This window comes from Asterias amurensis, chromosome 10 (genome assembly GCF_032118995.1).
Source record: "Asterias amurensis chromosome 10, ASM3211899v1".
Taxonomy (NCBI): Eukaryota; Metazoa; Echinodermata; class Asteroidea; order Forcipulatida; family Asteriidae; genus Asterias; species Asterias amurensis.
This window is the reverse complement of record NC_092657.1, coordinates 15,398,477-15,408,686: the sequence shown is the minus strand read 5'-3', so window position 1 is coordinate 15,408,686 and position 10,210 is coordinate 15,398,477.

The following is a 10,210-nucleotide window of genomic DNA, read 5'->3' as shown; positions in this document are numbered from 1 at the left end:
CCATGGTGAGCTTTTTGTGCGTCGATGGAAATAGTTCATAAAACGAACGCTAATACCTTATAGCTTTGTGTTGAAAGTGCAGGGGTCAATATAGCTTTGGTGAGACCGGGTAGGACCTGGTCTAACTAAATGTAAGATAAATTTAAACAAACTTGACAAAGTAAGTAGTTAATTTTAAAGAAGTTTTCACCAACTAAATTAAATGAAGACGACAACAGCAACAATAGCAATGCAACAACGAAAGTGAAACCAAATAAATGACCACATGCACCATTTTGATAGCATTATGATGCACCTTTGCAAGCGCGAATGTTCTCTCAGAATGGCAACGGCAATCAATGTAGGACTTCAAATGAGTATGCACAGTTTATAAAATAAAAATATATTCGTTTGGGTCGAAGATTAAAGGCAGTGGACACTATTGGTTATTACTGAAAATAATTATTAGCATAAAACTTGTGTTGGTGACGAGTAATGGGGAGAGGTTGATGGTATAAAACATTGTGAGAAACGGCTCGCTCTGAGGTGCCATAGTTTTCGAGAAAGAAGTAATTTTCCACGAATTTTATTTCGAGACCTCAGATTTAGAACTTGAGGTCTCGAAATCAACCATCTAAACGCACACAACTTCGTGTGACAAGGGCGTTTTTTTTTTCTTTCATAGTTATCTCATAACTCTGACGACCAAATCGAGCTTACATTTTCACAGGTTTGTTATTTTATGCCTTCGTTGAGATACACCAACTGTGAAGGCTAGTCTTTGACAATTACCATTATTGTCCACTGCCTTTAATATACTTTTGGGTACGCGTTCCAGCGTTGAAATATAATTTCCAATACGGTGCAGTAAGCATCCTTAACCAACCATTATTGTTAGTAGATAATTTTAAAGACACTGTACACTCTTGGTATCTATCAAAGACCACTCCCCACTCGATGTATCTCAACATATCCATAAAATAAATAACCTGTGAAAAGTTGAGTTCAATTGGTCGTCGATGTTAATAATGATAAAAACACCGTTTTCACACAAAGTTGTGTGCCTTTGGGATGGTTGACTCCGACACAAGTTCTAAATCTGAGGTCTCGAAATCAAATTCGTAGAAAATTACTCTATTCTCGAAAACTACATCACTTCAGAGGGAGCTGTTTCTCACAATGTTTTATGATATTAACCTCTCCCCCATTACTCGTTACGAAATAAGGTTTTTTGACATAGTTATTTTGAGTAATTACCAATAGTGTCCACTGCCTTTAAAGCCATTATACACTTTCGGTAAACAGTATTATCCAAGTCCCACACTTCGTGTATTACAACTTACATATAAAATAACAAACCTGTGAAAATTCAGGCTCAACCGTCATCTGAGTCGGGAGAAAATAACGGGAAAACCCACTCTTGTTTCCGCGCGTTTCGCCGTGTCATGACATGTGTTTCAAATGAATCCTGAATTCTCGCTATCGAAAATTGACATTGTTTTAATGTTTTCTCAAAAATTAAAGCATTTCATGGAACAATATTTCAAGAGAAGTCTTTCACCATTACCTTCTGTAAACCCTGTAAATTATTTGTAAATCTGTGATTGTTTTTTTTTTTTCTGTACCGAAAGTGTATAGTGGCTTTAAGGGGGTTACATAAGATAAACCGAAGGAAGACCGCAACGGTACAATAACACAGCAACGATGACAGCGAAAACTGTCCACAGCACCATTTCGATATCATAGTGATACACTCTTGCAATCGGTTATTTACACGCATGATGGCAGCGGCCATCATTTCAGGGTTTGAATTAAGTATGCACCGTGTATAAAAAAAAATAATAATAAAAAAAATAAAAAATATTTTGGTCAAAAGGTAGAATATTTTACATGAGTTTCCAACGCTGAAAGCCATCTTCAATCAAACTCAGTAAGCATCCCCATAACAACCATAATCGTTCTTTAATGTGAATGGATCGGCAGCGGTTCTAGTATCCCGTCGTAAACAGTCCAGCAAATGATTAACTTCCTCATTTGCTTCCTTATTTTTGAGACGACGATGGAGCATTTTACTTCGTTAACCTAATGTACCGGAATAAGGATAATCCAAGCACACTGCCACAACATTGAGCGTTGAATGAATAATGCACCAGGTTGCTAATGGAACTAGTTTGGAACTAGTTTGTAGAACTAAACAGGTACAGAGACAGTTGCATTCCAAATTTAACCAGATTACTAAATGTGCAATAAAATTGTGATCCATTTAGGCCTTAAGCTAGTAGTATTCCTTTATTAGCTGCCAATTTGTTTTTCAAAGTTGTTGGTGTGCTTTTGGTTTTTGTTTAATTCTTTTAATTTAAACTGTATTGATTCTAATGTTGGCTTTTTATCTACAATTTGTCCCTTTGTTAACGTTTATTTTTGTTAAGTCTCATTTTTGTTTTAAGCGCTGGGTGATTGTTTGTTGTTTGGATTTTTTGTAATACTTACTCATTTGCTATTGTGTGTTTTAAATGTTTAACCTTTAGCTCTTTTTAAAGATTTGTTTTATTTATAATGCACATGATCTAGTGCAATTCAACCGTATCGGTTGTCAAACTGTTAATTTCTTTGTAATGTTTTTAAGAAATAAACCAATAAATATACAAAACATAATTCGTTCTTATTCTGGTCTGTGTATTACTGTTTCTTTTGTGCTTCTGCCCTGGCCTTACGCCAGTAGACAATTTCATTCGGAAAAGTCGTCATCATTAAAAATAAGTTAATTTGAAGCGTCCTTGCACCGAAATTGTGTTATAAGGGAATTGCAGGTATTTGACACTGACAAACTAGCTCGGGAGGCAAAGCCGGTGGAACTAGTTTGTCAACTTCCAACACGTAAACATCAAACACTTTCGATCTTGGATGTGCTCCGTGGTCGTAATGGGTTAATGTGGCTGGCAGCTGAATGCGCCCTTGCATGCCTGCTTCTCGAACCACGTTGTAGCCGCGTATGTGCGGGCTCGGGAGTACATTATGGTGCCGCACACGCGTCCATCGCAACTCTTAGCTGCGAGTAATACTAAAAAAAAAATAATAACTGTTTAAAACAGTATACATTATAAAGGTGCAGATCATCACAGCTAAACAAGTACGTGACTTTTGTACTTCAGCAAAGAAAAGGACACATAGCAGGCAATGAATGATCAAAAACTGATAAGCTTTATACGAACGAGCATTCTGATGCCGTTTGGGGTCAACTGCCCGATTCAGAGAATCTGATACATCTTTGATTGTGTCTTCGATATTGTCCTGGTGCATGGTTCGTGGGAAATATGATCTCTACTAGTGCCATGGGTGTTTTTCTTAACAGTAAGATGTACACCAAGCATCACATTATAATAAATATGTACTTCACTGTTTCTTCGATATTGTTCTGGTGGTTCATGATAAATATTATATCAGCTATGTGCCATGGGTGTTGACAGTGCGATGAACACCAAACATAACACTCCATGTGTCAGCTACTGCCAAAGCTACCGGTTTTAAAGGGATATACAGCTATCTGAAAGAGGTGAGGTTTAAAGGTTGGCTATTCATTAAATTGTTTGAAATATATTAAAGGAGACGGGACGAAACTGTTTAATAAACCGCAAAACAAGGATCTGAATTTTGTATGGGCAGTTCCTCTCCGATTTGAGCACACAAACACACAAACACCTTAAATCTAAGCCTGCGGCAGCTTAAACATTCTTCCAAGTAGACGTGACATGGATTCGATTAAAACGGAAATCAGCGGAAATACAGGAGATGGGCGCGGAAATTAAAGTCAACCATTGTCATTCAAGCTCGGTTTTTAGACCCACTGGAAACCTACCCGAGTGGTCGTTGAGCCAGCATTGTAAAAAAGGGATTTGACTATTTCAAATGGACGTGACATGGATGCGATTAAAACGAAAAATCTGTGAAATACAGAGGGTTTGAGCGGGAAACTCGACCATCATAAATCCAGCTGATCATAGAACAAGGATCAGTTTAATTGTGCGGAAACAATCCTTGGGCAAGAGTACCCGAACCCCGTCAGATTGAAATTATGTCCTGGAAAGTACTCAGTAGATTAATGGCCATATAAACTCAGGTACACAGCAACTGAATAAAGTATTTCAGGAAATTATTCAATTCGAAGCTTGTTTTGGATGGCTGTTCAACCTACAAACACTGAATCAGAGAAGCGACTACAGGAATATAGATTTCTGAGAGTTCACGTTTGTTCGCGAATGCTGAATCCAGACATGAAGTTATACCCTCTGTCACGTCCATGTGAACGTGCAGTGGCCGTTCGTCCAATAATGGCTTCGATTGTTTAACAACACAGTCCCAAAGATGCATTATGATGTAACCAAAAAAGTTACCATTGTACGTAATGAATTATTATTAAATATACAACTAATAAATGACATTTAATAAAAGATGAAATAGAACTTGGTTAATTTGTATTTGCGATTGGTCGTTTTTACTCGTTGAACAGTGGACTAATAAGAAAATCCCCCAATTGTTAGCAACAAAATTGCATCCACATTTAACGAGATGCGGTAGATAGGAATACACATGCATTAGACACCTGCCAGCCAGTAGACCCCCAAGGACCCATACCAGGTGGAGGGAAACTCACAAAATACCCCCACCGCATCCCCTTGTGTACAGGGGTGAATTATTTTCCAATCCATGTACAATCAAGGAACCATCAACAAATCCAGTCTTTCAAACCACTTAGTCTGTTATGGTCAACCACTTTTTCGAGCTGTTTGATCTGTGTTAATTTTGTACTGTTAATGTCACCAGAGAGGTGTCTAAAAAGAATTCACATACTTTTTACAAAAAAAAATGCATCCACCTTTGAACAGGTGGGAGAGACAGGCATACACCATCAGACTCCAGCCATCATGTTTCCAACGGTGAATTATTTTCCATTCCATAGTTATTCATGGACTAATCAAAATATCCAGTCGTTCCAACCACATAGTTTGTTATGGTCAATCTTGTTTTCGAGCTGTTTACAAAACATGTTAAACCTCTACAGTTTTAATCCCTCGTATTACATGCCTGCCTAATACGTGGCTTCAATGTCTCAGTGGAATTCAGATTAGTGCGAGGAACAAAACTCGTACTTCAATCAAAGTATTGGATATTTCCATGACCTCTAGGCTTCAGGTTTTCAACGAGTCAATGCAGTTTGTATTAAGTATTGTTTTTCAAGAGATCTAAAGATAAAGCTTCGCCCTGCAACTGTGTGTGTTTTGCTCTATGGCTGCGAGCCAAGGACCACAACGACAGTAAGCCAAATTCCCACGATGGTTTATACACTAAGCTGCTTTTAATCCAGCTCTTAATGTTAGTTGAAAAGACCACATCCCTAACCAGAGGCAGGGTCGAAGTTTCAGCATGGCTTAAAACCAAGTGATGTACAACATTTGGACAAGCGTCACACCGTTTGGGGGTGCATTCGATTAGCTTCCCCGGGTCGACCCAGCGGTGCTCATTCTGGTGAGCCCCTGAAAAAAAAAGCTAATCGGACAATCACTCTACCTCACTTGGTGACGTCTTGCACCCCGGGTCAGCCCCAAGAGACTCGTTCAATAAGCGGGGCACTAGGGGCTGACCCGGGTGGGCCCCGTAAGGCTGTCTAAGCTATTCGAACGTAGCGGGGGCAGACGGGTGTCGACCAAGGGAAGCTTATCAAACGCAACAATAGTCAGCGCAAGTAAACGAGAATTGTTTTCCCGTGATGGAAATGCCCGGCAACAAGTCGCACCTTTGCTTAATTAAATGTCTTTGAATAGTTTTCAATCAACAAGTCATAACACACCCTAACGGTTACTTACTGTTCCTAGACACACAAGAACACGTAATCAAACTAAGATTACTTGGTAGGCCTTTGAGGATCCTTGAGGATATCGAGGGTTGTTCACCCGACCTAAAAACCTCACCCCTCCAACCGTCTACCGCAATTGGAAAGCCACTTGTGTCTAACACCAAGCGCTTAATTGCTAACGGACTGATTTAAGCTATCAACATTGTTTTTATTTCTAGACCCTTAAGTGCATTTCCCGACCTCTCATCATTACGTCTGATTGATTGATGAGTAATGTCCAACCCTCTTCTTAATCCGCAATGTCAATGGCTTCCTCCCCATCGATTAAGGCTGGTGCACTGTACAAACAAATATCCGTGAAATTTGCGGCAGTTTACCTGGCACCCTAGATGCTAGATGCCAGGTAAAGTGCGGTGAGTTTTACAGTGGACGTTTTGAAAATTGTACCTTAAAGGGACACACCGGCTCACTGTTTACGCAATTTAGGGGTGTAGAATCATAATTAATGTTTTTATAGATGGTTGCTGTAAAAAAAAAACATCAAAATGTCACGTATTTAGCGAACAATGATTTAAAAAAACCAAAGCGGCCATATAACAAGCTTCCGTTTCACGGACTCTTTGAATGTGAATCTTACGTTAGATTTTTCACCATTATTTACATTTTGTAGCGATAATTTGAATACATGATCTTTTTCGTCAATTATTCGTAAATAATTTTGTAAAAAAAAGATTTAAATTTGGTTAAGTAAGTTACTTTTAGACGGCTGAAAGTAAAACTAGCCCGGAAGGTCACGTGATTGTTTGTACCACTTTTTGGTTAGAACAATCACGCGACCTGCGTTTTTGTCTTAAAATGCTCAAAAACGGCTAAACTTGATGATTTTTTTTTAGGACTGTTCTTCTTCATTCCTGGAAGACCGTTGAAGTTATATCTTAGTCTATTTTGTAGCCCAAATAGCCCAATTCGGCCGGTGTGTCCCTTTAAAGGGGTAGTTTGCGAAACTTATACCGTGAAATTGACGGCACTTTACCTGGCAGCTAGGGTGCCAGGTAAAGTGCCGTCAATTTCACCTTAAAGCCATTATACAATTTCGGTACACAGTATTGTCCAAGTCCCACACCTCGTGTATCACAACTTATATATAAAACAACAAACCTGTGAAAATTTAGGCTCAATCGGTCATCGGAGTCGGGAGAAAATAACGGGAAAACCCACTCTTGTTTCCGCGCGTTTCGCCGCGTCATGACGTGTGTTTCAAATAAATCCGTAATTCTCGCTAACGAGAATTTATATTGTTTTACTGTTTTCTCAAAAAGTAAAGCATTTCATTGACTAATATTTCAAGGAAAGTCTTTCACCATCACCTTCTGTAAACCCTGTAAATTATTTGTAAATCTGTGATTTTCTGTACCGAAAGGGTCCAATGGCTTTAACATGTTTTTCCAAGGCTAACAAGTCATCATTGCTGAAATAAAATTTTAAATGTTTTTAAGCAAAATGGAAAACAATTAGCACCACAATGATTGTTGTTGATTATGTCCCCTAGTAACACATTTTCAATTAATACAACCTCGATGATTATGTATGCCTTTTGCGTCATCCTAGCGATATTGGGTTGCTGACCCGACCTCAAAATCCCAACCCCTTCCCTTCCAACCATCTACTGTTATCGACATGCCACTTATATCAAATTCATGCAAAAACAAAACCTCGATTCCTAACAGACCCATTTCATCTATCAACATGGATTTCTTGCTAGACACTTAAGTGCAGTTCCGCGCCCTCATCATCCCGTCTGCTTGACGGTTTAATCATGTTCCCCTCCCACCTCCCAATCCACAAACCAAAAGGCTGCTTTATCATCGATTTTAGACTGGTGCCTATTCCAGTCAGTACTGTGATGTAACGAGATGGTGAGTAGAGATCAGAGTCTGCCCGGGCACTAGTAGCGACCTCAAAGCGAGCCAACCTGTCGTCCGGTCATTTGAGTATCGCTTAAGGGCGCGGCATTGTACAGTCTTAACCGGATGCTTTCCTTATAAGCACACAACAACAATTGTCGTACATACGATCGGGAAGATGATCGGAACCCCGGGGAGCAATAAGCTGAACGGATCTGATAATAGTTGGGTTTTTTTAGGGCCATGCTTTAAGCATTGACCCTCCCCCCCCCTTCTCTATCCCCGAACCCATATTTGTTTTTTCTTCCATCGATTTAGGCTGGCTTATTCCAGTGAATGTTGTGATGTGAGACGAGGTGGTGGGCAAGTGGGAACAGTAGCAACCCCATAGAGAACCTGTCCGGTAGTTTGAGTATCGCTTTAGGGGAAGCCTTGCTGTATAAACCCTCTAAAACAGCAATTGTCGTATATGGTCGGGATGATGATATGATCAGCAATAAGCTGACCAGGGCCCAATTTCATATAGCTGCTTAAGCACAAATTTTTGCTTAAGCGAAAAAAATCATGCTTACTAAAATCAGATTACCGGCCAAGACTCCACTCAATTGTTATGCTAAGCAAACAACAGCTAAATACCAGTCACAAGCAATGTATATATGGCATGAAGTTTGGCCAGTAACATGTGTAAAATAAGCAAGCTATTTTCGTGCTTAAGCAATTTTTTTGCTTAAGCAGCTCTATGAAATTGGCCCCAGAGCTGGGAATATAGCGTTAAATTGCGGCAACTACTTATTTTAAGAAGCAGCAAGCGATGGTCCTGTATGAACACCAGCCTGTAGATTTGGTTTTACATGCAATATCGATTTAAAGACAGTGGACACTATTGGTATTTTGTCAAAGACCAGTCTTCTCACTTGGTGTATCTCAACATATGCATAAAATAACAAACCTGTGAAAATTTGAGCTCAATTGGTCGTCAAAGTTGCGAGATATGAATGAAGGAAAAACACCCTTGTCAAACGAAGTTGTGTGCTTTTAGATGCTTGATTTCGAGACCTCAAATTCTAAACTTGAGGTCTCGAAATCAAATTCGTAGAAAAGTTACTTTTTTTCTCGAAGAGTATCTACATCACTTTAGTGAGAGCCGTTTCTCACAATGTTTTAAAACTATCAACCTCTCCCCATTACTCGTTACCAAGTGAGGTTTTATGCTGATAATTATTTTGAGTAATTACCAATAGTGTCCACTGCCTTTAATGGTGGTGCTGATAATTTAATTTAAACGAGGTGATGAGCCGCAATCAAGGCATAAATCGTTTGTTACTTAGTTAGTTGTTAGTGGTGGTCTTACATAAACAGTCTAGAAGGCCTATGATGTTTTTTTTAGTGACAATGAAGAACGAAGTACCGGCCGCGGCTTCTACCGATCGGTTCAGGCTGGAGCTTGTTTCAGTGAGCGATGCGAGCCGAAATCGGAGTCTTTCGGGGCACTATACTATCAACCGTAGAGCGAACCTCTCTGGTAACTTGAGTATCGAGTAAGCTGATCATAATTATTCCTCTATAAAAACCGAAACAAATTGCCATGTATACGCTCGGAAGCATTATCGGATATGATCAGCAATAAGCTGACCGGAGCTGGGAACAATTTGATTTATTTAAACAACTGGCTGTAAGTGATGGTCACATAATAAAAAAAAATTCCCCTTCTTTATCCAGAACCCAAAAGTCTCTTCCCCTTCGTTGTAGGCTGGAGTATATTTCAATGAACGCTGTGTAATGGAGTGATTAATCTAAAAAATAGTTTGTCCCCGGGTCCTCGTAGCAGCAACCTCTGAGCGAACCTGTCCGGTTAGTTAAGTACTGCTTAGGGAGAGGCTTGAGTGCAAGCTTAATGATTTGCTTTATCTTAAACCCACACATAGATTGCCGTATAAGACCGGGAAGATGATAGGATCAGCAATAAGCTGGCCGGAGCTTGGAACAATTTGTTTTCTTTTCTTAGACAACTACTCTAAGCTGTTAGTGATGGTCACGTATAATAATTTGCCCCTTTCTCTATCCCGAACTCAAAAGTTTCTTTCCCATTGATGAAGGTTGGAGGTTTATATTGCAGTGAACGTTGTGATGTGACGAGGTGATTTAAAGGAACACGTTGCCTTGGATCGGACGAGTTGGTCAAAACAAAAGCGTTTGTAACCGTTTTTTATATAATGCATATGGTTGGAAAGACGTTTTAAAAGTAGAATACAATGATCCACACAAGTTTGCCTCGAAATTGCATGGTTTTCCTTCTACTGTGCGAACCAACACGGTCGGCCATTTATGGGAGTCAAAATTTTGACCCCCATAAATGGCCGACGTGTTAGTCGACGAGGTAAAAGGAAAACCACGCAATTTTGAGGCATGTTTGTGTGGATCATTGTATTCTACTTTTACAACATCTTTCTACCCATATGCATTTTATGAAAAACGG